At 38.9% G+C, this 23,580-nt stretch overlaps 8 non-coding genes across 8 annotated transcripts; all 8 read left to right on the top strand.

Annotated features, from left to right (window-relative positions):
• Window positions 1-14,894: 14,894 nt before the first annotated feature.
• Window positions 14,895-14,966, top strand: trnap-ugg (transfer RNA proline (anticodon UGG)). Its single transcript has one exon. It is a non-coding gene; the product is annotated as a tRNA-Pro (tRNA).
• Window positions 14,967-15,228: 262 nt separating this feature from the next.
• trnap-agg (transfer RNA proline (anticodon AGG)) lies at window positions 15,229-15,300 on the top strand. The gene has a single exon. It is a non-coding gene; the product is annotated as a tRNA-Pro (tRNA).
• A 1,600-nt stretch (window positions 15,301-16,900) lies between these two features.
• On the top strand, window positions 16,901-16,972 carry trnap-agg (transfer RNA proline (anticodon AGG)). The gene has a single exon. It is a non-coding gene; the product is annotated as a tRNA-Pro (tRNA).
• Window positions 16,973-18,452: 1,480 nt separating this feature from the next.
• trnap-cgg (transfer RNA proline (anticodon CGG)) lies at window positions 18,453-18,524 on the top strand. Its single transcript has one exon. It is a non-coding gene; the product is annotated as a tRNA-Pro (tRNA).
• A 263-nt stretch (window positions 18,525-18,787) lies between these two features.
• Window positions 18,788-18,859, top strand: trnap-agg (transfer RNA proline (anticodon AGG)). The gene has a single exon. It is a non-coding gene; the product is annotated as a tRNA-Pro (tRNA).
• An 896-nt stretch (window positions 18,860-19,755) lies between these two features.
• Window positions 19,756-19,827, top strand: trnap-cgg (transfer RNA proline (anticodon CGG)). Its single transcript has one exon. It is a non-coding gene; the product is annotated as a tRNA-Pro (tRNA).
• A 251-nt stretch (window positions 19,828-20,078) lies between these two features.
• On the top strand, window positions 20,079-20,150 carry trnap-cgg (transfer RNA proline (anticodon CGG)). Its single transcript has one exon. It is a non-coding gene; the product is annotated as a tRNA-Pro (tRNA).
• Window positions 20,151-21,306: 1,156 nt separating this feature from the next.
• Window positions 21,307-21,378, top strand: trnap-cgg (transfer RNA proline (anticodon CGG)). Its single transcript has one exon. It is a non-coding gene; the product is annotated as a tRNA-Pro (tRNA).
• The last annotated feature ends 2,202 nt before the right edge of the window (window positions 21,379-23,580 follow it).

Genomic DNA, 23,580 nt, shown 5'->3' on the forward strand with positions numbered 1-23,580 from the left:
CCTGAATATGTTTAGTGTTAATTTGGAATTTCAATCAAGTTGAATCAAATTTTAAATCAATAGAATGTCAATGGTAGTGTGACTGCAAAGGGATGGAACATTTCCTGCTGCATATTGCAATACTCTGAATTGCAATATGAACTGAATGGTAACAAAGCTGTCAAACGTTAGCATCTTCAATATTTTCATTTATCGCTCTATCAAATCTGTTTCATTGTTGTATTAAGTGTACTTCAATTCAAACCGATTTAATCAGTTTCTTATCACAACAGCACTTTTCAGAGGAGACACAGCTTTTACAAAGAAGAAAAGATTGTGCATAGAGAGATTTCACACAAATTCATATTCTCCCATTCTGTGTGGAAGTGGTATACTTTTGGCTTCTTGCTTGGTTATTATTATTACAAATTAGCTTGCTGTATATGCTATGAGCATGGGCTGTTTCTTATTTCCCTGCGGTGATCCCATAGCCTACACAATGTGGTGTCAACAAAGAATAATAATTAATAATAATTAATAATAATTAATAATAATTAATAATAATTAATAATAATTATTAATAATTATTAATAATTAATAATAAATGATAATAATTAATAATAATTAATAATAATCCTGTGTCTTTTATTTTTCTCTTTATTTTAATTGGTTTTATTTTTTATACTTTTATTCCTTTGCTTCTTGTTTTTAATATTTTAATATCTATTTTACTATTTCATTTATTTTTTTGATCTTTTAGTTTTGGATTAAATTCAATTTGTACTTTTATTTATTGTATTTATTTTTACTCTTTATTTTACTAGTCTGTGCAGCACTTTTGTTTATAAAATGTGCTATACAAATAAAGTGGATTGGATTGGATAATAGAAGTGTATAAAGGTGACTATGTACCACTGTTGAAAAAACCCACACTGTTTATTTTCACTATTTTCTGGTGGTCCATTGCGTATCTGCATTCTCTAAGCCTCCAGATTAAGCAGTCGTGCTGCTCCCAGGAGGAGGTAGCAAACGCCACGGAATGTGAGAACACTCCTTTTGTAATAATGATGACCACATAATTTGTTTTTGTCTGAATATAAAGCGCCTATTTTCATTTTCCTGAGATTGATTTAACCGACGACGATGTGGAGTTTTACTGAAAACAATCATCTTTTGTTGATAGGGTTTGTGGAAAGGATGCAGAATAAGCACGCCACAAAAATCTGAGAGACCCGAGAGACCCCAACGACAACATTAATACCACAATAAAGTTGAATTAAATCAATTACTAACTACAAAAATTGATGTCAATTTGCTATGGCATAGAAAATGCATAATCAATACCTGTCCCGTCCTTCTATTTACTAGCAGACACATACTGGTTAAAATAATGCCGTCAAAAGTGTAACACTAATCACTAAATAACTACTCTGTTGCTATGTAGCCAGGGAACACAATAAAGCCAAAGATAGATCAAGATTTCTGTCTGTTTGTGCGTCAGGAAAAAGAGGAAAACCAGTAATTTGGAATACAATAATAGAATACATCAATAGATGAAGAAAACAAAAAGCTTGCTCTGACTTAAACACAAAAGTGTTTGTGTTGTGTGCCGGTTTGCTTGTTAATCAAGCCAGTGAACAAAAGGATGTCTGGGTGTGTGGAGCTCTCTTCACAGTACATGCCTCAAGTGATCTCTGCTTCCAGGAACATCATGTAATTCTGAACGATTTGCAAATGTGGGTGGGTGTGGGGGGGTTAAACTCACAGTCGTGTTGTTTATCATTAAATTAATGAGTTATTATTTCATCAATACAAAATGCATTGCCCTTCACTCCCTGGCATTTAACCCTTAGATGCATAAGTGGGTCAAAAATGAAATATCTTTGTAATGAAAATTTTTATTATTTCATATTCCAGGTATTCTTCAAAAAACACCTTTTTGATATCATGCCATTCACATTTTTAACTTACCTTTTATACATTTTAAGAAATTTTTGTTTTTGTGTTACTACCCCAACCTTCCACAAGTGGGTCGAAAATGACCTGGTCAGGTTGTTTTCTTGAAATATCTTTGTAATGAACTTTTTTTTATCATTTCATATTCCAGGTATTCCTCAAAAAACACATTTTTGATATCATGCCATTCACATTTTTAACTTACCTTTTATACATTTTAAGAAATTTTTGTTTTTGTGTTACTACCCCAACCTTCAATAAGTGGGTCAAAAATGACCTGCATGCATTTTCTATGGAACCTTTGATTCTTATCAACTCCTAAATATAATACTAAATATCATACAAGTGATTATTCATAACCAAAGTGGCAAAATTGGCATAAAAACGCAATGATTCTCATAAGGGTCATTTTTGACCCACTTATGGAAGAGTGTAGGGTCCAGTCACTCATGCATCTAAGGGTTAAGCAGGTTCAGCCAAATATATATACGTATATGAATATATATATATATATATATATATATATATATATATATATATATATATATATATATATATATATATATATATATATATATATATATATATATATATATATATATATATATATTTGAAGCTGTGGTGGAGGGCTGCATGTGAAGGCGGACTTCAACCGTTCTGTTATGACTTCATTATTTAACTTATTTTACTTATAAATTTCAGAACGGCGGAACTTCACATGCAGCCCACCACCACAGCTTCAAATAATCTCAGAGGCAACTGCAAATATGTGATACAAAAAAACAAACCAGTATCACAAGGTCACAACATTTAAGAAAAACAAAGTAGCAAACAAAAATAGGCAAGAATTGCTGGGTGGCACATAAATAGTTGCTGCAAGTCTGAGCTGCCCCATTTAGCCAGACTAGAGTTAGTCCCACCTTGCATGAAACATCTTTTGAGACAACCTGAGCAGTTCAGTTGCGATCAATTCAATGCCCTGAGAATTGCAAGTCGTGACTTCCATGCGAAGGTAAAATAAGAACAGACAGAAATGGGACGAGCAGAAGCAAGTGAATTTTTCACCTATTGTTGAAAATCTGGGGCTCAAATTGAACCTGCAAACTTGCTGACTTTGGAGATAGCATCAGATGCAGGACAGCGGGCGCGTAAAATGGAAGAGCGGAAAGTCGAAACAGTGGTATAAAGTTTTTGACTCCCAACACTTGCTTCTCCTAGCATTATACCAAAAGCAACTGCTGCTTCCCACAAGTATTTTATCACAGAAGACGTATCTAATTAGATGTTTGCAGAACTATAGATGCTGATTCGCTGTGTGAATGCACACAGACATAGCAATGTCACGCTCCGCTGGGTTCTGTTTGATGGGCTCTACTAGGGGTGCCAATACCCGGAAAAATAAATAAGGGGACACCTTGTTAGCAGGCCGGCCGACCCGACTGTGACCCCCTCTCTTTTAACTATTTAAACTTGAAAACCTGAAACAAACTTGATATGCTGTTTCATGGAAATTATGCTGGTCTATGCCGGTCAGTTCTGATCTATGCGGGTCCACCAGCTAAACCAGCATAGACCAGCGCCTATTTTCATTTTCCTGATATTGATTTAACCGATGACGATGTGGAGTTTTACCGAAAACAATCATCTTTTGTTGATAGGGTTTGTGTGTGTCTATGCTGGTCAGTGCTGGTCTATGCTGGTCCACCAGCTAAACCAGCATAGACCAGCACTGACCAGCATAGACCACCATCATTTCCATCAAACAGCATAGACCTTCATGGAAATTATGCTGGTTTAGCTGGTCAGCTGCTGATCTATGCTGTTCCACCAGCTAAACCAGCATAGACCAGCACTGACCAGTATAATTTCCATTGCTGGTCTATGTTGTTTTTTTCAGCAGGGTGTTGTCTAAAAAAAGTTCTTTATGTCTCACTGAGAAATTACTCTTTTGGTGATTTTGTCTTATATTAAAAATGACCTATTATGCTCATTTTCTGCCCTTTGTATGGAATTGTGGACTCTTATAGAGCAGCTGCACACAATAACTTGTACAGAAAATTTTGTACATCTTCCAGAAGGTCTATGCTATGGTCTATGCCAGGGGTGGACAAACTACGGCCCGGGGGCCACATCCGGCCCGCCAAGTGTTTGAATACGGCCCGTCCGTTCTTTCCAAAGTATTTCATTTAAACTCAACATACGAACTGGCATCATGGCTTGAGCCAATAGACCAACACTGACCAGCATAGACCAGCCTGGAAATTATTCTGGTCTATGCAAGTCAGTGCTGATCTATGCTGATCCACCAGCTAAACCAGCATAGACCAGCACTGACCAGTATAATTTCCATGCTGGTCTATGTTGTTTTTGTCAGCAGGGTGTTGTCTAAGAAAAGTTCTACATGTCTCACTGACAAATTACTCTTTAGGTGATTTTGTCTTATATTAAAGGGGACCTATATTGCTAATTTTCTGCCCTTGGTATGGCATTGTGGACTCTTATAGAGCAGCTGCACACAATAACTTGTACAGAAAATTTTGTAGATCTTCCATAAGGTCTATGCTATGGTTTGTGCAGACCAACACTGAGCAGCATAGACCAGAATGGAGATTATGCTGGTCAGTGCTGGTCCATCAGCATAAACCAGCACAAACCAGCATACACCAGCATGGTCCACCAGCAACTCCGGCACTGACCAATATAATTTCATGCTGGTCTATCCTAACTGCCCCTTTAAGATGACTCTCTCAACATGTGGAACGGCATCAGGGTCAGTTGTAATGTCTGCGGCGGACGGTGTCAGGAGATTCTCCAGCACTACATGCGACCTACCAGTGACTTTAAAGAGAGGCACAGCTGGGAGGGGACCAGCAGAGCATGATACACCGACAAGGTTGTGCGCCTTTACAGCTACCGACACGCACTGCCACGCTTCCAGAGGTTTCCTTGTTGGCTGGAAATATCCCACCAGTGAAAACACTCGACTGGCATTAACATCAACTAGTCATGGCTCAGCACAAGCAGGAGCTTGTCACATCAGGAGATGGGACCGTCCGTCTTGTTCTTATGTGACAGACTCCACTCTTTTGGCCTTATTCACTGACGATACAACAGCAGCCATGCAGTCAAGTAATATTCTTATGACGTTAACGGCCTGTCGTAACATCCGCTGATGTCACTTGTAAACAAACATTTAGTGGACAATTTGCACCAAAAGCTTCACAAAGGTCGAAAAAAGGGAGCTTCAACATATCAAACCTTATTAGCCACTTGAAACAGCACTATCACTATGTATGCTGTCCAGGGCTTGTTCCCATTGCCATGACATTTAAAAAGTGCAAAAAATCATAGCCCGAGATGACCTGAGTACTACAGCTGTCTTTACCATTTACTTTGAGTAAAACCCTTGGAGCCAAGCTTTGTACTTCTGAGACACTGATGGTCTATCCATTTTCTGTACTGCTTATCCTCACAAGGGTCGCGGTTGTGCTGGAGCCTATCCCAGCTCTCTTTGGTCGAGAAGCGGGGTACACTCTGGACTGGTGGCCAGCCAATCACAGGGCACATATAGACAAACAACCATTCACACTCACATTCATACCTATGGACAATTTGGAGTCGCCAATTATAACCTCGCACACACATGCAAACTCCACACAGAGATGCCCGAGCGGGGAATCGAACCCGGGTCTCCTAGCTGTGAGACGGTGCAGCTTAAACGAATATAATGAATAGAATAGGATGATTGGATGAATGTATCCAAACTATGGACTTTGTATGCGTCAGCTTTAACTTTAGATTCTATCAACACAAATTTATTGATTAACTGAATGACAATGCAACATATTTGGAAATTGCAGTTTGAGCGGCTGTACAATTTGATTTATTTTAGACGACTGGGATCGATACGATCTGCTAAATGAGGGATAAGCGCTATTATTGACATACAGACTAACATAAACATATGTCCTGCTGTGTGGCTTCACTATGAACCATGTGGTCTTTCGGAGCTGCCGGACACACAAATGCGTCAGGTCTGATTATGTTCCGCTGTGTCTCTCTCCTTGCCTGGGTTGATTCCGTCTGTGTCGGTCAGGGTAATCGGGGGTCTGGTGGACTGTATAATCACTTCCTGCTTGTTACTGTGGCATAGGTTTTTCGGAAACAATGTCGCAGAGCCAGAAAGTAAGATAAAAAGACAATGGCGATAAAACAGCCTGTGATGAGCATCACCAGTAGTCTTTTTCTGGTACAACCTCAGATAAAGAACTATGGGGCACCGAAGTAAAACAAACCTCCATCACAATCATTTAATGAAGGAAGAAATTGGTTTTTAGAAGAGTTTATTGTATCCAAGACTCACCCTCTAGTCTGTTCTGCATGGAAGCACACTAATGACCATCGGAGTGACTGCTTAACACAGACTGACACGTGGACCCGGAAAGAGGCGTGCGATCAATATTAAATCAGCAAACAGAACAATTAAAACCAAGGTTTGAGGTACAGAGTCCCATTTGTCTGTCCCTGACTCATACTCTATGAATCAGAAAGTAGGCTTCCATTTAGAAAATGAACAGAGGATGAAAAATTGTATGAAACCACAGTGCTAACATTTTTACCCCATTTCAACTGTTTCAGAACTGGCGGTTGATTACATTACATTAAGTGTACAGTCATTTTTCATTAGTTCCCTTCTTCTATTTTCAAATGTGTTTATAAAGATGACATGGCCAATTATGGAAATCATACAAAGACGTCATCTATCGCTGTCTTCACAAAGGAGATCACATACTGAAGGTATGATTGACTCAGTTAGATCAATATCTCAGGTTTCTAGCCTTTGGATCAGTGGAGAACAAATAGTTCAATAGTTGGAACTCGTGGGTACTTGTTGGGCACTTGGTTTAAAGTTCACTCCCAGATAGTTTGAATGCCTTTCAGACGTTGATAAGTCCTCTCTATTTCCAGCTGTGGCTTTTGCAAAGACCGGCAGCATGAACAATTTGCAAATCTTTGATCACATTCTTTAGAAGTGGAAAAAAAGGACGTCATCAAATTATCTTATGATTGCCGTGAGAATACCAAAATTCAGAATTTTTATCACAGTTTATTTTGCAAAAGAGAACCCAAGAGCAGACCTATAATATCTTGATCAAGGTGACTTGTCGGCAAGTTTCATGTTACACAGCACTTCAGAAGGTGTATGGTCAAATTAAGATGCTCCTGAAGACTTGTGGCATATTGATTAAGTGGCACATCAAGCAGGCATTCTGTATCATGATGCAGGTGGAAAACTGCTGTACGCTTCCGAAAAAGTGTCTTATACATAAGGATGGGTACCCTTCACATTTGGTAACGGTTTTATTTCATTTGAACATGCATCAGATTACAATTGAGTGCATCCCATAATCAGTTCCCAGTTCCACATGTCCAAAAAGAGTAGGAAGAAACAAAGCTTATTAAATCCTACCCCTCCATCTGGTACTTTTACAATCAGTAATTGTTACATTTGTTCACTTCCTGCTTTCCATAATACAGTTTAAGGTTTTTTTTTTTTGTTTTTTTTTAAATGTACCTCATTCCGAAGTACGAGTTGATATGAGCATCCAATGAATAATGGGTACCATAGTAAGTGTCAATATAGTGATATATATAGCACATCATGACTGGTTCAAGACTCTTCATCCTTGTATTTAGCAAACATCAACTGCTTGTATTGTTTCTTGAATTGGCTCATCGTTGTGCATTGTTTGATTTCCTTACTCAATCCAGTCCATAGTTTGATTCCACATACTGAAATGCTATGGCTAGCATAACGTAGTCCTAGCATATAAGTGTTTCAAATGTAGTTCTTCTCTCTTGTAGAGAAGTATTGGATGACATTTTTAGGTAATTTGATATTTTTAGCCTTATGCATTATTTTAGCTGTTTGAAGATGAACTATATCAGCAAGTTGAAGTATTTGTGATTTTAGAAATAAGGAGTTAGTATATTCTCTGTAGGCGGCATTATGAATTATCCTTACTAGCCTTTTTTTGCAGTACATTTAGCGAGTGAAGATTGCTTTTATAGTTATTACCCCATATTTCCACACAATAAGTAAGATATGGTAGAACCAGAGAGCAATAAAGAGTGTGGAGTGATTTCTGATTGAAAACAACATAACAACATAAGGATGGGTACCCTTCACATTTGAATCGATACGGTACCAACGCCGAAGCGATGCTAGAGAAAAGACTGCATCAGGATAATGAGTGCAATGAGTGTAATTCACGCAGCATAATGTAATTCAATTGCATCTTGAGTGATTCCAAATAGTATAAAAGGTTAAAATGTACACTGAAGAAAAATCAAACGCTCCACTGGAAATGACATTTACTGTTATTGCTTAAATCAAAGAGATTATGTTACAGATTACACGCTGATTTAATAAACACCAGAGGCAAAAATAGCAGTGCAAACATTTCTTCAACTCGTCTGACTCAGTCACAATGTCAACTAATTAGCCGCCTGCTTCTGTCGACATCCTGTCCGCCTGGCTGTCTCCTTTGATTTCACTTAGTTTTGGGGCATTTGCTGGTGTTTGCATCACTTGGTGTTTCACTAAGCGGGGAATGATATGGCGGGGACACAATGTTACTGAATTTTCTGTATGTGCTTGTACATGATTTAATTTCAATTTCAATGATACTAATTTGATATATGTGCAGGTGTAAATGCAATTTGTCAATGTTGGCTTATTTTATATGGAGTCATTTTACTACCGCAGCCAAAACCTACATATAACAATGTGGACATTGTAATTATAATATTATAATGTTATGCTGTTGGAAAGCAGAGAGAGCTATACAGGTGTAAATATTCTCATTCATCCAGGTAAGTGTATTATCAGGGCATTCAATCGATCCCAAGTGATCAGTTCATAATGAAAGACTATACGGCACACACACCAATCAGACTAGATAGGACAGCTCTATAGTCTCTACTGTCAGCTGGTGCTAAATCAGTTATAGAAGCCTACTCTGCTATTAGACGAAAGGGTTAACTGAACGTCTGCTGTAAAATAGACAAAATAGACAAAATAGATAACCCATCCATTAGCACTCTCTACAGGAGCAGCGTATCCTTTTTCCAGATATCAGCATTGTCTACCAAATAAAGGAAGACAAGGAATTTTGTCAGCAACAGATCACGAGCAGCTTTCCACCTTATCCCTCTGTGACTTCGCTCATCCTAATTGGCTGCCATCTCTAATGCCTTTTGACGACACAGCGACATATCAAACATTGAATATAACACGTCTTCTGCTAGTGATCATTAGTTTAACTTCCCATCCCATTGAAGACTGCACGGTTGAACAAATGCTGTATCTTATCTGTTAAATTAGGTTGACCAAACTTCCTGTTTTTTTTTTTTTGTACAATATGTAATTTGACAATGTGTGCTTTGAATGTGCTTGGAGTGTCTACATGTCAGTTCGTTTTTTTACTCTGTGGGAAAAAAAGGGGGTGAAACGATTCACAGAGTAATTTGATTACCTCTGTTGCAAAAAATGTTTTTTCTGCTTCGAGGAATTTGGACGCACTTACGTCACCCACTCTATTTATTGAGGAAGCGGAACAATAAAAAAAAAAACGACAAGGTGACGAAAGAGAAGGAAAACAAAAACATACAGACAAAAATGTGGAGAGCATGGGAGCATTTCAGAATAAACAGCAAGTCTGACGTGTGTCCATTGTATCCATGTATCGTCTTCAGCCGAAGAACCGAGACCAGCTAAATATCAATGAGGTTAACGTTAATATACCAACAACATAACGAGAGCTAGCTCATCTTAACTATGACTACTCTCGAATGTGTGACTATAGTTTATCTCAATGGTAATGTAGGCTGCACGTAGGTCGAGTGGTTAGCACGCAGGCTACACAGCTAGGAGACCCGAGCTTCGATTTTCCGCTCGGGAAATATCTGTGTGGAGTTTGCATGTTCTCCGGGTACTCCGTTTTTTTCCCACATTCCAAAAACATGCTAGGTTAATTAGCGACTCCAAATTGTCCATAGGTATGAATGTGAGTGTGAATGGTTGTTTGTCTATATGTGCCCTGTGATTGGCTGGCCACCAGTCCAGGGTGTACCAGGTCTCTCGAAAGACAGCTGGGATAGGCTCCAGCAGATGATAAGTGGTATAGAAAATGGATGGACGATGGTAACATGACTTCACACTTTGGTTTATTTCATCTTGAAAAAGACAGTACCGCTAAAAACATTTTTAAGAAATTGAATGATCATTTAAGAAATGATCTTATATTGTCTGTCTGGACTGTTCTTGAAAATACATCTCTTTGTCCAATTCTGTATTTATTACCATCCCCACATTTTGAATCCCAAATTTTTTGCACAATAAAAAGGTCACATATTCTGTAAAGTGAGAGTGAGACACGTATTCACTGTGGGTCTGCTGCTTCCTTGCATTGTGTACTTGTCTGCTCATTTCCTCTCTCCTTTTTGGTATTCAACACAGGCTATGAGCAGGTGAAACCCCACTATTCAGTCAGGTGCAAAAAATTGGCCTCTAAATCACACCCATTTGCAGACTTTTTTGCGTTTGTGGCCCCGGTTCTATCTCATCCTTGAATCAGATTGCCCTGTGACATGCCATCTGACGGTGAGCCTGATTGTGTTTTTGTTCAGTATATGTTCTAGCATGATACTTTCATGCCAATATTCTATTTGTTCATTTTGTTGGATGCCACATTTGTTGATTGTATGACTTAATAACGGCATAACTTAAAGTAATAATCTTAAATCTAAGGATGGTGTTGCATACAATGGTGTCAGACATATCAGCACACTTAAAATGGTTAAATCTCTTCAGGAGTATACTGTAGTATAATCAACCAGTTAATAGACTTAGATTAGTTTTTTGATGTCAGCTTGTATCTTGGTGGGTTTTTTTTTTCTTCTTGTGACGATCTCAGAGCCTGTGCTTCGAATGTGATTGATGTTAGTCCTCAACGACACAATCTGATCTTCAAAAAACAATAGTGTTTCCCCTGAAGGCAACACATGCATTCATACAGTGTAGACGGCTGTATTGTGATCACATAGTCACAGTTACATGTCACGTTCTTTCAGAATTGAAGGCTTAAGAAAGACTCCTACATAAGCCACATGGACAAAATATCATTCAATGTCATAATTCATTAATGAAATTCTAAATGCAACCATGTGTGAATAATATCAATACAATCAGGCCATTTAGTTATAAGATACATGCTTTTTCTATATGGTTTTCTTGGGGGAGTCGACCATGCCTTTGTCATTAGCAGTCCCTGTGCAGACGCCTCATGTCCCTCAAAGTGAAAATTCTAGAAAAGCACTTAAGGACTTTCACAACATCATCAGCTTGCTCCATAATAAACACCCATAGGCTTTCTATGTGTTCCCCGAGGACTTAAATCACACACTTTTACACCTGATAGACCACAAGTTCCACCGGCATGTCTCCATAGCAACCAAGGTTTTACAGCACACGGGTGTAATCAAACAGACGTGATTTGTATAAGGATTTGTGTCGCCACTGTGTAGTAAGAATGTGACGCAAAAAAACGCTATACCAATACACATCATTGTCTATATGCTTGTGTAATACACAGTAATAGTACTAGAATAGGAACGTGGCAAGAATAATTAATCATTATTTTTTTCATGAAGCATTGAAATTGCACTTTAAAATGAGAGCACCAATAATGAAAAATAAGGGGAAAAAATCATGTGTACCCTAAAACTAGGTCATAAATAAATAGGTAACTACAAAATAGACTTTTACCCTGTTCCTGGTTGTTTACTCTGTAAAACAACCAAAGTAACCTTCACATCCTGTAAATATGCAGGGTGCTTTGTGGTAATATGCTGCAGCATCGATGTAGTACTGTTGTACAATGCCACCGTTTGACAGTGTAAACATTGCACCATGTTGTCTGTTTTTTATGAGTTTGAAATGATCCCCAAGTTTTGACAGCTTCTGTCGTTTCCAGTCGTTCCCTTCTTCTTGCTGTTTTTATTTCAGCCATCTCTTTCCATCGCCACTTTGTCCATCTTATCTGTGCTGGAACTAATTCTATTTATTTAAAGTTTGGGTCAGTCCGTGTGGTCCAGATTTGATCAATTTTATTCACTCAAACAAATCATCAAAGCAACAACTGATTGAATCAAGTAAAAAAATATGCACTGTTAAATAAGGGAATTGAAAACTGTTATCATTTAATATAGATAACTGAGAACAAAAACAAAAAGCTTTATTTCTGGTGTGTTGCTGTGTGGTTTAGGCACGTGCAGTTAACGCTTGAAGGCTTCAAACATGCTCAGACTATGAACATGAACGCGAGGAAAGAAGGAGGCAAAGGGCATTTTGATGTCTTCTGAACCGCAGTGAAATATTTCATCCCTTCACACAACACAACTTTCTGTTTCCCTTTCTTTCTTTCTTTCTTTTCTTCTTTCCTGCGAGTACGATACATCCATCCAAGTTAAAAGAATAATTGGTCCCAAAGAAATTGCAAAATGAAAGGCAGGGACCGTCGTCCATAAATCATAATATGTCACCTCTGCCTTTCCCCCCCACATAGAGACAAGTTAACTGCAGGCATCCATGGAGCATCAGACATGACGGACTTTAAAAGGGACCTATTATGCTTTTTCCACTTTTCTGACCTAAAAATGTTTTTAGAATGTTGTATTCTTGTGTTAAACCATACCAAAGTTTAAGATCATGAGTTTTGCGCATTTGGAAGTGAGTCCTGAAAGAAGTTTGGGTTGGCTCAAAACGGTCGGTTTCTAAAGGCGTGGTAAAACTGCCCCTTTGTGACATCACAGAGGGACAGATAGTCTTATATATAAATTCTCTGCCCTACCCCAAGCTCTGTTCCTCTGTTTACTTGCTAGCAATGCCTCGTACGGGAAAGCCAGATTTGTTTCCGATTCCTAAAGACGCCACCATCAGGCACAAATGGTTGCAGTTCCTGATTCGCTACTAGCAAAAAAATGCATTTTAATCTGTCAACGGCATTTCATACTGGACTGTTTTGTGAACATGGACTAGTCGACAAACTTGCTGAAGCCCTACGCCTTTCCAACATTACTTGGTCGTGTGGAAGAGTCAGAAGGCCAAGCGGTAAGTAACAATTTATCAGTGTCAAAAGCGCTTGAGGAAGCAGGGATGCTAATAGCCTTTTCCCACCACAATTAGCGGCTCTTCTCGAGTTTTTTACACACTGGTAGTCCCGCAAAACACATTAGACATTACATATGCTGCAGAAAACCTAATGCTAAAATGGTACAGCTACTTACCATCTTAAAGTAACCTCTTTTCTTGAGAAAGACTGTCCAGTCTCTACCTCTAGATCGGTTTCAGGACCCAACACATATGGCTGTGTGGAACTCTATGCACTTGGAAGTATGACCAACCACAGCAGAGTGGGCGTGCCTGGAGCATCGATGGACGGAATACATTAAAACAGACATTTTTCGTGGGAAGCAAAATACAGCTGAATAGGTGCAGATTCTGGAAGAACTAGATAGCTTTCTGTTCCGGTTTATATTGTGTAGCTGCTCTACAGGAGTGCACAACTCAATACAAATGGCTGAAAAATGAGCATAATATAAGTGCTATTAGGAGTGTCATTAAAATTTCTTAAGATTGAATGTAAAATGATTTCTTGTTATGCGAGAAACCCTCACATATTTGAGGACAGGAGATTAAGATAAATGGTATTGGTACCATAAACATATTTATACTGTGCTTATCTGTAGCTTATCAGTAGCTGACAGTTGTCACTCGGTCACAAAGATGACAAACTGCACAACCTCTGATTGTTAAAGTGAATTGGTTTCTTTTTGTGTATAAGAATTAAACTTTTTTTTAATATTCAGTAAAACATGTCAACAAAAATATAATGTTCCTCTCAAAACATGGAGTTTAATCAAATGACCATTTTACACGTTTTGTGAAATGTTTCTCTCTAATATTGGTATACGAGGGATGTAATTATTTCCGGACTGTCAATTGTGTTTGTGTTATAATTGACATTTTATGGTCATGAGGTTTTTTCCGTTACGTCTCCCGTAGTGTCACCATATGCCATAACTGACAATTTGAAAACAATTATTCATTTTGCTCGATAGATGAAGTGATCCATTTGAATGCTCTGCAACACCTCAACCTGAATACATAGATTACAAACATTTTAACCAATTCTATAATACATTCCCTCATTCGGGTTTATGTTTTCCTGTGCCAATATTTTTCTCTGCTCTAATCTGGCTATTTAAGTAGACATGATATGATGCTGTACAATTTTGCAAATGGGAATATGCAAATAGATTCATGAATCAACATTTCCACTGGTTGTTGATAAAAATGCAATTATGTTATGCCGTTTAAATATACAACTGTCTCCCATTCTCCTTTTGTAATCACCTTTCAATCCTTCTTCTAAATGAAAGTAGTATTCTCTTAAAGGTGCAGCATTTTTGTCTTCAAAATAATATTTTTGCCAATGAAAAATATAAAAATAGCACCACCAGCTAGCATATGTTACTAATAGTGGTTTAAGAGAACAGGTTTTTAGATTTTCAAGTGGGCCCTGATTTGGAAAAGTTTTGGAACCCCTGGTCTAGGGGTATGAATCTTGATTTGGGTGTGAGAGGTCACGGGTTCAAATCCTGGACCAGCCCAAGCTTGACATTCTTACATTCTTGGATAGCAGTTTATTAGCCAGTCAAGGGTCTCTGCTGGTCATTCTCAATGACTGGAAGTAATATTTCATTTTCCAGATATCTAGGAAACAATTTATTACAATCTATTCTGGATAACTGAGGCAATACACTAGTGAAATTTCATCTTCCAGACATCTTCGAAACAATTTTTGGAGCAAGTGGGGTCATGGTAGTATATGTAGGGCTCGTTGGTCTAGGGGTATGATTCTCGCTTTGGGTGCGAGAGGTCCCGGGTTCAAATCCCGGATGAGCCCAAGCTTTACATACTTTCACAGTGACTGGAAAAGGCGGTTTATTTGCCAGTCAAGGGTCTCTACTGGTCATTTTCATTCACTGGAAGAGGCTACAGCAGGGCTCAGTCAAGGGTTGAATGGGGTATGTTCCTGCTTCCATTCAACTTTGTGGTGTATGTTATTCTGGATAACCGAGGCAATACAGACACACTAGTGAAATTTCATCGTCCAGACATCTACGTAACAATTTTTGGAGCAAGTGGGGTCACAGCAGTACATGCAGGGCTCGTTGGTCTAGGGGTATGATTCTCGCTTAGGGTGCGAGAGGTCCCGGGTTCAAATCCCGGACGAGCCCATACGTTGCAATCTTATGATCCATGATCAACTTACTACATTTGTAGTTTACTATAACCTTCATAACTGAGACTTTACAGACAATGCTCATTAGCGGCTTGACAACGGGAAGAGCCCATTTGATCCAAGTAAAACTTTAAATCATAAAATGACAGTTTTTGAGGGCGATGATTTTTGACAAAAATCATAAGGGGTATGTCATTTTTTTTTCAACTTGCTTCTAATGCACTTTTTTGGACAAAAAAGGGCAAAACCTCACACACACTCAACAGGGGCTCCAGAAACACCAAAAAACTGCATAAAATGCCAGTGTTTGAGGGCGATGATTTTTGACAAAAATCATAAGGGGTATGTCGTTTTTGTTTTTTTTTCCAACTTGCTTCTAATGCACTTTTTTGGACCAAAAAAAAGGGGGAAACCTCACACACACTCAACAGGGGCCCCAGAAGCACCCAAAAATAGCATAAAATGCCAGGGTTTTAGGCCGGTGATTTTGACAAAAATCATAAGGGGTTAGCATGTCGTTTTTGGGGGTTTTAACGGGTGATGCCTTTTTTTTTTTTTTTTTCAATTTACTTCTCATGCACTTTTTTGGAACAAAAAAAGGGGGAAACCTCACACACACTAAACAGGGGTCCCAGAAGCACCCCAAAACAGCATAAAATTGAGGTGTTTGAGGGCGATGATTTTTGACAAAAATCATAAGGGGTATGTCGTTTTTGTTTTTTTTCCCAACTTGCTTCTAATGCACTTTTTTGGACCAGAAAAAGGGGGAAACCTCACACACACTCAACAGGGGCCCCAGAAGCACCCAAAAACGGCATAAAATGCCAAGGTTTTAGGGCGGTGATTTTTGACAAAAATCATAAGGGCTTAGTATGTTGTTTTTGGGGGGGTTTAAGGTGTGATGCATTTTTTTCCCCCTTTTTTTTCAACTTGCTTCTAATGCACTTTTCTGGTAAAAAAACAAAAAAAACAAACAGGACGGCGATTTTTGACAAAAATCATAAGGGGTTAGTTAGTATGTTGATTTTTGTTGTTTTTTTTTATCAAATTGTGGAGTTATGGAGGTGTCTGATGATTTTTGATGACAAAAAAAGATTTTGGACAAAAAAAGGGGGGGAACCTGACACACACTCAACAGGGGCTCCAGAAACACCCAAAAATGGCATAAAATGCCAGGGTTTTAGGGTGATGATTTTTGACAAAAAATGTATGTCGTTTTTGGGGGTTGTCAGGGGTTAAGACCCTATTTTTTTCCAAGTGAAATTTCATTTTCCAGACATCTACAAAACAATTTTTGGAGCAAGTGGGGTCATGGTAGTACATGGTAGTACATGCAGTACATAATTTCACAGTGACCGGTAAAGACCGGTTGTATTTGCCAGTCAAGGGTCTCTACTGGCCATTTTCATTCACTGGAAGAGGCTACAGCAGGGCTCAGTCAAGGGTTGAATGGGGTATGTTCCTGCTTCCATTCAACTTTGTGGTGTACTCTATTCTGGATAACCGAGGCAATACAGACACACTAGTGAAATTTCATCGTCCAGACATCTACGTAACATTTTTTGGAGCAAGTGGGGTCACAGCAGTACATGCAGGGCTTGTTGGTCTAGGGGTATGATTCTCGCTTAGGGTGCGAGAGGTCCCGGGTTCAAATCCCGGACGAGCCCATACGTTGCAATCTTATGATCCATGATCAACTTACTACATTTGTAGTTTACTATAACCTTCATAACTGAGACTTTACAGACAATGCTCATTAGCGGGTTGACAACGGGAAGAGCCCATTTGATCCAAGTAAAACTTTAAATCATAAAATGACAGTGTTTGAGGGCGATGATTTTTGTTTTTTTTTTTTGTTTTTTTTAACTTGCTTGTAATGCACTTTTCGGGTCAAAAAACATGGGAAACCTTACACACACTCAACAGGGGCTCCAGAAGCACCCAAAAATGGCATAAAATGGAGGTATTTGAGGGCGATTATTTTTTGACAAAAATCATAAGGGGTATGTCATGTTTTTTTTCAACTTGCTTCTAATGCACTTTTTTGGACAAAAAAAGCGCAAAACCTCACACACACTCAACAGGGGCTCCAGAAACACCAAAAAACTGCATAAAATGCCAGTGTTTGAGGGCGATGATTTTTGACAAAAATCATAAGGGGTATGTCGTTTTTGTTTTTTTTTCCAACTTGCTTCTAATGCACTTTTTTGGACCAAAAAAAGGGGGAAACCTCACACACACTCAACAGGGGCCCCAGAAGCACCCAAAAATAGCATAAAATGCCAGGGTTTTAGGCCGGTGATTTTTGACAAAAGTCATAAGGGGTTAGCATGTCGTTTTTGGGGGTTTTAACGGGTGATGCCTTTTTTTTAATTTTTTTCAATTTACTTCTCATGCACTTTTTTGGAACAAAAAAAGGGGGAAACCTCACACACACTCAACAGGGGTCCCAGAAGCACCCCAAAACAGCATAAAATGGAGGTGTTTGAGGGCGATGATTTTTGACAAAAATCATAAGGGGTATGTCGTTTTTGTTTTTTTTTCCAACTTGCTTCTAATGCACTTTTTTGGACCAGAAAAAGGGGGAAACCTCACACACACTCAACAGGGGCCCCAGAAGCACCCAAAAACGGCATAAAATGCCAAGGTTTTAGGGCGGTGATTTTTGACAAAAATCATAAGGGCTTAGTATGTTGTTTTTGGGGGGGTTTAAGGTGTGATGCATTTTTTTCCCCCTTTTTTTCAACTTGCTTCTAATGCACTTTTCTGGTAAAAAACAAAAAAACAAACAGGGCGGTGATTTTTGACAAAAATCATAAGGGGTTAGTTAGTATGTTGATTTTTGTTGTTTTTTTTATCAAATTGTGGAGTTATGGAGGTGTTTGAGGGCGATGATTTTTGATGACAAAAAAAGATTTTGGACAAAAAAAGGGGGGAAACCTGACACACACTCAACAGGGGCTCCAGAAACACCCAAAAATGGCATAAAATGCCAGGGTTTTAGGGTGATGATTTTTGACAAAAAATGTATGTCGTTTTTGGGGGTTGTCAGGGGTTAAGACCCTATTTTTTTCCAAGTGAAATTTCATTTTCCAGACATCTACAAAACAATTTTTGGAGCAAGTGGGGTCATGGCAGTACATGCAGGGCTCGTTGGTCTAGGGGTATGATTCTCGCTTCGGGTGTGAGAGGTCCTGGGTTCAAATCCCGGACGAGCCCAAGCTTTACATAATTTCACAGTGACCGGTAAAGACCGGTTGTATTTGCCAGTCAAGGTTCTCTACTGGTCATTTTCATTCACTGGAAGAGGCTACAGCAGGGCTCAGTCAAGGGTTGAATGGGGTATGTTCCTGCTTCCATTCAACTTTGTGGTGTACTCTATTCTGGATAACCGAGGCAATACAGACACACTAGTGAAATTTCATCGGCCAGACATCTTCGTAACAATTTTTGGAGCAAGTGGGGTCACAGCAGTACAGCAGGGCTCGTTGGTCTAGGGGTATGATTCTCGCTTAGGGTGCGAGAGGTCCCGGGTTCAAATCCCGGACGAGCCCATACGTTGCAATCTTATGATCCATGATCAACTTACTACATTTGTAGTTTACTATAACCTTCATAACTGAGACTTTACAGACAATGCTCATTAGCGGGTTGACAATGGGAAGAGCCCATTTGATCCAAGTAAAACTTTAAATCATAAAATGACAGTGTTTGAGGGCGATGATTTTTGACAAAAATCACAAGGGGTTAGTAGGTGTTTTTTTTTGTTGTTTTTTTTAACTTGCTTGTAATGCACTTTTCGGGTCAAAAAACATGGGAAACCTTACACACACTCAACAGGGGCTCCAGAAGCACCCAAAAATGGCATAAAATGGAGGTATTTGAGGGCGATTATTTTTGACAAAAATCATAAGGGGTATGTCATTTTTTTTTTCAACTTGCTTCTAATGCACTTTTTTGGACAAAAAAAGGGCAAAACCTCACACACACTCAACAGGGGCTCCAGAAACACCAAAAAACTGCATAAAATGCCAGTGTTTGAGGGCGATGATTTTTGACAAAAGTCATAAGGGGTTAGCATGTCGTTTTTGGGGGTTTTCACGGGTGATGCCTTTTTTTTAAATTTCTTTCAGTATGTTGATTTTTGTTTTGTTTTTTTTATCAAATTGTGGGGTTATGGAGGTGTTTGAGGGCGATGATTTTTGATGACAGAAAAAGATTTTGGACAAAAAAGGGGGGAAACCTGACACACACTCAACAGGGGCTCCAGAAACACCCCAAAATGGCATAAAATGCCAGGGTTTTAGGGTGATGATTTTTGACAAAAAATGTATGTCGTTTTTGGGGGTTGTCAGGGGTTAAGACCCTATTTTTTTCCAAGTGAAATTTCATTTTCCAGACATCTACGAAACAATTTTTGGAGCAAGTGGGGTCATGGCAGTACATGCAGGGCTCGTTGGTCTAGGGGTATGATTCTCGCTTCGGGTGCGAGAGGTCCCGGGTTCAAATCCCGGACGAGCCCAAGCTTTACATAATTTCACAGTGACCGGTAAAGACCGGTTGTATTTGCCAGTCAAGGGTCTCTACTGGCCATTTTCATTCACTGGAAGAGGCTACAGCAGGGCTCAGTCAAGGGTTGATGTTCCTGCTTCCATTCAACCTTTGAAGTGTACTCTATTCTGGATAACTGAGACAATACACTAGTGAAATTTCATCTTCCAGTCATCTTCGAAACAATTTTTGGAGCAAGTGGGGTCATGGCAGTCCATGCAGGGCTCGTTGGTCTAGGGGTATGATACTCGCTTCGGGTGCGAGAGGTCCCGGGTTCAAATCCCGGACGAGCCCAAACACTGCAATCTTATGATCGGGTATACTTAAGGGCCTTTAAGTCACAGTCAGAGGTTGGATGGGGTATACTTTCATGCTTCCATTCAACATTTGTAGTTTACTATAACCTTCATGACTGAGACTCTGGTTTTTGACAAAAATCATAAGGGGTTAGTATGTTGTTTTTGGGGGTTTTAAGGGGTGGTGTTGATTTTTTTTTTGTTTTTTGCAATTTGCTTGTAATGCACTTTTCTGGTAAAAAAAAAAAAAAAAAACACAGGGAAACCTCACACGCTCAACAGGGGCCCCAGAAGCACCCAAAAATGGCATAAAATGGCGGTGTTCGAGGGCGATGATTTTTGACAAAAATCAAAAGGGGGTTAGTATGTGTTTTTTTTCAACTTGCTTCTAATGCACTTTTTTGGACAAAAAAAAGGACGAAACCTCACACACACTCAACAGGGGCTCCAGAAAGACCCAAAAACTGCATAAAATGCCAATGTTTGAGGGTGATGATTTTTGACAAAAATCATAAGGGGTTAGTATGTCTTTTTTTTTGTTTGTAATGCACTTTTCGGGTCAAAAAAACATGAGAAACCTTACACACACTCAACAGGGGCTCCAGAAGCACCCAAAAATGGTGTTTGAGGGCGATGATTTTGACAAAAATTGTAAGGGTCGTATGTCGTTTTGGGGGTTTTTAAAGGGTGATGCCATTTTTTTCTTTTTTTTCAACTTGCTTCTAATGCACTTTTCTGGTAAAAAAAAAAAAAAAACAGGGAAACCCCACACACACTCAACAGGGGCCCCAGAAGCACCCAAAAACGGCATAAAATGCCAGTGTTTGAGGACGGTGATTTTTGACAAAAATCACAAGGGGTTAGTTAGTATGTTGATTTTTTTTTTTTTTTATCAAGTTGCTTCTAATGCACTTTTTTGGACAAAAAAAGGGGGAAACCTGAGGCACACTCAACAGGGGCTCCAGAAACACCCATAAACGGCATAAAATGCCAGTGTTTGAGGGCGATGGTTTTTGACAAAAATCACAAGGGTTAGTATGTCATTTTGGGGGGTTTTAAGGGGTTAAGATCCTATTTTTTTTAAATGAAATTTCATCTGCCAGACATCTAGGAAACAATTTTTGGAGCAAGTGGGGTCATGGTAGTACATGCAGGGCTCGTTGGTCTAGGGGTATGATTCTCGCTTCGGGTGCGAGAGGTCCCGGGTTCAAATCCCGGACGAGCCCAAACATTACAATCTTATGATCAGGTATACTTACACAGTGACTGTAAGTCACAGTCAGAGGTTGGGTGGGGTATACTTTCATGCTTCCATTCAACATTTGTAGTTTACTATAACCTTCATGATTGACACTCGACAGACAAGGCTTATTAGAGGGTTGACCACGGTAAGACCCTATTTGATCCAAGTAATCTTTTAAATCATAAGCGGTTAGTATGTCAATTATTTTGTTTTTTTTTCTATTTGCTTCTAATGCACTTTTCTGGTAAAAAAAAACAAAAAAAAAAACTCACAGACACTCAACAGGGGCTCCAGAAGCACCCCAAAAATGGCATAAAATGCCAGTGTTTGAGGGCGATGATTTTTGACCAAAATCATAAGGGGTTAGTATGTCGATCATTTTGGGTTTTTTTTTAAACTTGCTCCTAATGCACTTTTCTGGTAAAAAAAGAAACAGACAAACCTCACACACACTCAACAGGGGCCCCAGAAGCACCCAAAACTGCATAAAACGCTAGTGTTTGAGGGCGGCGATTTTTGACAAAAATCATAAGTATGTCATTTTTTTGTTTTTTTTTCCAACTTGCTTCTAATGCACTTTTAAAAATATGGTTCCTTTTTTCCAAATATTATTTTTACAATTATTTTTTTATTGTAAAATATTTATTGCACGATTAAAAAACAAATATTTACAGGCCTAAGTAATAACCTATTGAGTGTTATTGACCTGTCACAATATTTTAGGAACCTTATACAGTTTATGTACTGTTTATAGGACAACGGTGGGCCGCGGACATTTTTTAGATTTTCCAGCTCGCCCTGACTTGGTAAAGTTTTGGAACCCCCGGGGCTAGGTCAAACAGTCGTCATGTACACTTGAAGACAGTTCCATTATTTCAACACAGTCACTTTAATTTCACAGAGCATTAAAGCCCCCGAAAAGAGTAATGATATGCAGGATACAGCCAGAATTAAACCCAAGAATAATGGGCTGACTTGATGCTCCTGGCCGGCTGTGTGTGAAGCTGAATTATTGGTACCGGGAGAAAACTCCTGCAAGCATGGAGGAAAATATGCAAACTCTGCATGGAGAGGTCGGATTCGAATCCAGAACCAACTGGCTATGAGGCAGATGTGCTCACCACATGCGTCACCGTGCTGCCCTGAAGATAATATTTTAATGGTAATTAGTAATGCAGTAGCAATTCAAAGTTGCACTAGATCTTCCTCCTTGCTTTGGATGCTTTCTACTGCTCCAATGCTTTCCACTGGCAATGCAAATGCAAGGTACATATGTGTAAGCTTCCGGAATACATAAATATAGACAAAATAACCACAAAGTACGGACTCTGTGTGTGACTGAAAGCGTATCTAATGTAGAGCATAAATTAGCCTTAAGTCCAAAACCATCTTGTGTGCCGCTCATGTCGAAGTGACAGCATGAGAACTTTATAAATTATTCGTGTGCACGTTCCAGCAACTGCATATAAACTTTCAGTGCTTGGTAAATGCAGATTTTTTTTCTGCACTCATCAGTAATGCTCAAAACTCATCTGGGAATGTATAATTAATGTTTTAGAGGATATAAACCTACTCCTGAGGAGAATGATGTGTTTATGAAACATCTCCTTAGTGTTTATTGCAAAATGCTCACCTCAGCCCTAGTTTAAGTAATAATGAGGTATTTCAGACGATAAAACATTTACTCTGAATTATGCAGTAGATTACTAAAGGATTAATGTGTGTGTTCGTGCTTGTGTGAATTTATACTAATAAGAAGTACATTTTTGGCAGGTGTTGTTAGTTGGATTATGGAATTAATTCACAGAATTTATACAGTAGAATTAGATAATGATATACAGATATTGAATGAGGTTGAACCGAATATGGTTAGCGTGTAACTTAAGAGATCTAATTAACAAAAACTTGTGTTTCAGTATTGTAAATGAATGGGGTCTTATTATGTGACACTCGGGTCAAATTTTAATCATTTTATTCTCAAAGAAGTCTAGCCTGCAACCACAATATCTGAGTGCACTCTCAGTGGACATTTCGCCAGAGTAGTTTTATGTCTAATTTAGAGCTTAGTCATAATTAAATTGGAGAAACCCAGGGGAAACTGGATTTTGTTGTTAATACTACACAGATCACTGGTTTATGTGGATTACGTTCGAATTCGGTATGTGTAATAGTACATTAGTCATCC

This window comes from Doryrhamphus excisus, chromosome 8 (assembly GCF_030265055.1).
Source record: "Doryrhamphus excisus isolate RoL2022-K1 chromosome 8, RoL_Dexc_1.0, whole genome shotgun sequence".
NCBI classification, from domain to species: domain Eukaryota; kingdom Metazoa; phylum Chordata; class Actinopteri; order Syngnathiformes; family Syngnathidae; genus Doryrhamphus; species Doryrhamphus excisus.